Here is a 4,862-nt window from a genome sequence, read left to right on the forward strand (position 1 = left end):
AAGACAACCACATTTTGAAGATTGGTAAACGATAAAAGCAACATATTCCCATCTTAAGATAGCTGTTACCAGAATACTAGCTAACTAGACCGCTAATTTCTAACAATTGTTAGTTGGCTAGCTAGCTAGCTAGCGTATTACTAATCCTATCTAGCTAACTTAAACTATGACTATATATAGGAGAAGGTTGACTGGTCTGATCAAGCCTTCCTCAACTTATATTGGAGCACAGAGTAGAAGGGGCTGGGGCTTAAGAAGGGTTAATTGGCAACATCAAATAAACCTGCAGACAAACATGTGGTGACTGTGTGATTGTGTTTGACAACTTAGTACTAAATTACCATGAGAATCTCAAATCATACTAAAGTTACAATTAGTTAAGACTTGATCTGCAGATGCTCTGGGTATCCAGTACCAGCTCTATAAAGCTGATTTAGTCTTTCCTTGGAAGCGTTTGACTCTGAAAGGTGAAAGGTCACAGGAGGGCACTTCTCCCAGGCTGAGTTCACACAGAAGCTTGCCAATGATTGGTCCAAACTTAAAGCCGTGACCTAGGGAAGAGAAGGCATAACTGAGCAAAGAACGTACATAGGTCATGAAACCGTGTCAGATGCATCAGTGTCCTAATGTGAGCAAATCCATGCCCCCGCACCTTGTCGGAGCCTATAAATAGCCTGCATCTCCGGGCCTTTGTCTGAGTCAGGCGATGGGTTTGAGCCCCACATGAGTTAATACATGAAAGAAGAGAAAAGCTGTTGTGATGCCTGTCGCTGAGCATCTATTCACTTGAGTGATCCGGGACCAAATGCTAAATTAAGAGAGATTTGTCCTTTCTCTGCGTAATGGCTTCATGTGCTCAGGGAGTGAGATGAGAGAGCATCTATTTTCAAAATGTAGCATCCTTGTTGCTAAGGTCTGAGAGGCAAATTGTGAATGTCAACAGGGCTTGAGGAATGCAACACATTGCCATCTGACAAAGGTCTCCGAGCTCCCGTGGATTCTGCCAGCTTTGAAGTCATAAAAGCTTGGCTCTGACAGTTTGGCCACGTGGATTTTCATCTTGCCAGAGGAGGAGAATGGAAAACCTCAATAGATGGCCAAGCCCACAGGGTGACTTTGTAGCCATGGCAACCCCCCAGTACTTGCTTTAAAGCACTTGTGTTGGGCTTTGATGACAAATGCACGTAGTGAAGGAGGGGGAGGAAGGCAACACATTTTATTTTCTGTAGTAGGGAGAAGCACTGTGAACTTCTCCAATATGGCTCTGAGCTTCTTTAGTGCTGCTGCAGAAAGATCACAAACTGTGCAGATAATAAGTAACACTGACTAACTAAGTTGTTCTCTGGAGATTTGAGTCTAATGCAACATTGTGAGACTTATCATAATTCCCATTTTCAGACTTGAATTACATTCATGGCGTCATCCAAGCATAATGCCATTACCCTACATTGTAAATGACAATACAATAACCTTGAATAATTACAACAACTACATATCTGAGTGTGTAAGATTAACAACTAACTTGAATACCGCTTGACTTTCAAGTGTGTAGGAGAACATACGATGGTCGCAAAAGGTGAAATTCTCTAGAGCCAGTGTTTGGTTTGTCTGTTCTGGGCTACTGTAAAAACATGGCGGTTCATTCATCATATGATGGACACCATGGAAGAGAACCTGCTCCCTGCATTCTTTCTAATGGCCAGCAGGGGGCAGCTCCATTAGCTGCAAAAAGAAGCCCTGTGACATTTAATGCAAGGGCAAATTGACCCTGCATTATTTGGTTGCTGTATGAGTTCAGTAAACAGTTTCCTAATGCATTTATGGTCTCTAGTTTCATTCTTCTTCCATACAGATTTTTTTACTAATTTAGTAAATGATGGTCCCATTTAGAGTAAAATAGACAATAAAGCAGGGTAGCTGGCATTTTTTCTATAGAAGAGTCAAAACTAAGCGCAGCCAATGAGCCGTAATGCTGAACTTAAGACTTCAACACGGTACTCCACAAAGCAATGGATGACATCACAATAGGTTAACACTTGGTCAAGATCTGGCGGACCATCTTTACTAAATAATTTCCAGGTGGAAATGAAAAATGATGTGGCTTCTATATCTCAAACTTCTAGTCAAAATTGCCGTGAAGTTCACAGAGGTTTTCCTTTTTTGATTGTCAAAAATGGAAAAAGTTAATTCTCCTGTGCCACCCATCTTTCACAACAAATGCAATAGTGAGGTATAGCATAACACAAGAGCAAAATATACTGGCAGAAAATTGGGGTAGTGCATGCTACTAAGGCTATAGAGCTGCTGCACCCTCCACTGAACAAAATGCCCTTACTCTGCACAATGTTGCACTTGTGCATTTGGTGTGAAAGCAGGGTCACACAAGCATTTTTAGCTTTACGCCTCGTAAGGCTCTAAGAATAGCAAAAATCATTAGTATATAATTCATTTGTCCAACATTTTTAGACTTTTAGTCCATTCATCTCAGCAAGCTGCACTGAAAGCAGAGCATTGTGTCCAGGATATTAATTACAGATATAATTAGGTAAAGGACATGACTGCATGACGAGATGGAAAAGTGCCAAGAGACACTGAAGGTAACCGTAGGAGAGGAGAGGTGGAGCAGAGTCGGCCTTCTGGGTGCCTCCGCCGTGTTAATTAGAGAAGAACATGAGTGTAGACCCAAAGCACAGGCGCTTTCACCTTTCACAATGGACAAGAACATCTCATTAAAAGTTAAGGATCTATAACCCGAGAATACGTGGAAGGTTTGGTGTGTCCAGTTAGACGCTGTGCATATTCTGCTGCTATGAACACTGCAAGCACACAAGGATATCCTCTTCTGCACGTTTTCACTTGCATTTTTTTTTATTTCAGCCGTAAACCATAGATACAAGACAAAATAAACAAAAACAAAAAAAACACTAGATACCAGTTAGTTAGTTAGTTAGTTAGTTAGCGGAAGCAGTCTACAGCCTGAGTCCGACCCGAGCCTCACTCATTAATTTGCATTTGAGGTGCATTAATTATAACCTTAATTTTATATATAATATAAAAACAATCATTCTGTACGAGCCCGACCCGCTGCAGTAGTTTTGGGCCAGAGTGCAACCCAAACACAAATTTTTACTTAAAAAAATACATTAAATAGTTTATTATAAGTACAGTAAAGTAAACTACATTGTGCATATAATATAGTGCAAATTATTAATAATTCATTCCAGGCCCATGAATTGTTAATTAAATATTACATATATTTAAAAAGATAAATGTATTCTGTCTGTGCCTGACCCAAGCCCGTGTTTGGGTTTCGGGAGTGAATGAAAGCTCTACTGTGAATCCAGTACAGAGATCAGGACACTTTTGGGTCCTGTACTATGAAGCAGGACTTGGGGTTAGCGAAGTAATGTCAGCATTAACCCTGGGTCCTCAGTCCTACGACGGTGGTTCACCTTCTTACTGAGGTACATCGCCACGGTAACGGAGCAGGTTATTTTTGAGAGAAGAGATCAACTCTATAAAAGCATCACCTACTGACCAATCAATTGTATTGGAAAATGATGTCACCATTGATAGAAGATCCTGTGGATGTATTAATTATTGATCCTGTGGAGAGAGTAGGTCATGAGAGGGTCTTTTAGGAGGGAAAGAGTGTTCAGAGACTGGCAGAGCCCTTTGGCTTTCCTTAATGATGCTTTACAGTTGCAATCAGAAATATTCAACCCCCTCACCTCAAAAGACATTATAGTGATGTGGACAAACGTTTTCGGTAAGTGCTGACAAGATTCTTACAACTCTCAATCGGAATCTTCGCCCATTCTTCATATGCAAAAGCCTTTAGCTCAATGATGTTTGATGGCTTCCATGCTGCAACTGCCTTCTTTAAATCCCACCAAAGATTTTCAATCGGATTTAAATCTGGTGACTGAGAAGGCCACTCCAGGACGTTCCAGGATCTTTTTCTCAACCAAGCTTTGGTTGACTTGGAGGTGTGCTTTGGATCATTGTCTTGCTGGAAAGACGATGCTGCTCCACTGATCACCAAGGTTTAATTTGTCAACAGAATGCATCACGTTCCTCTTTAAAATGGCCTGGTATTTCTGGGAATCCATGATGCCAGGTACACGATTAAGATTGCCAGTTCCTGCCGCAGAAAAACAGCCCCACATCATAAATGACCCTCGTCCATGCTTGAGGGTTGGGATGGTATTCTTCTGGTTATAAGCCTGGCCTTTCGCACGCCAGACATACCGCTGGTCCATATGTTCAAACAGTTCCAGTTTGGTTTTATCAGTCCATAGAACTGTCTACAACTCTTTTGATGTTCCTTGTGGTCAAGAGTGGAGTGTGTCCATAAAGTCCTTGTTTATTCAGTGCACGTCTTCATCAGGTCATCCTGTAGGTGTAGGTGTCTTGCAGTCACACGGGGGTTTCTCTTAGTTGTTCTGACTAAGTTGCTAAGGGTTATAGTAATACGTTTTAAACACAGACAATGGTGTCTCTTGGAATATTACATTTTTTGGAAATCTTCATATACCCAAGGCCCTTCAGGTGTGATGAAATAATCTCCTCTCTCAGCTTTTGTTTAAGGCTCCTCTGTCTTTCCCATGATTGCAACTCATCTTCAATACCTTCATGGGTGGGGTTTATACATACATCACAGCTGAAGCAAATGAAGGATCATTATAGAGTTCCCAAAGGCTTAATTATGTTTCAACTTCACTTTAGGCCATAAAAACTGTCACACAGCTTTAAAAACAGCAAAATTATATAGGGGGTTGAATAATTGTGACATGGCTATCTTAACAAAATATACTGTTACACACAAATACTACATAATGCATTTTCTGTGTTGATTTTAT

Source organism: Morone saxatilis, unplaced genomic scaffold, assembly GCF_004916995.1.
Source record: "Morone saxatilis isolate NCDOM2014 unplaced genomic scaffold, NCSU_SB_2.0 Contig8, whole genome shotgun sequence".
Taxonomy (NCBI): domain Eukaryota; kingdom Metazoa; phylum Chordata; class Actinopteri; family Moronidae; genus Morone; species Morone saxatilis.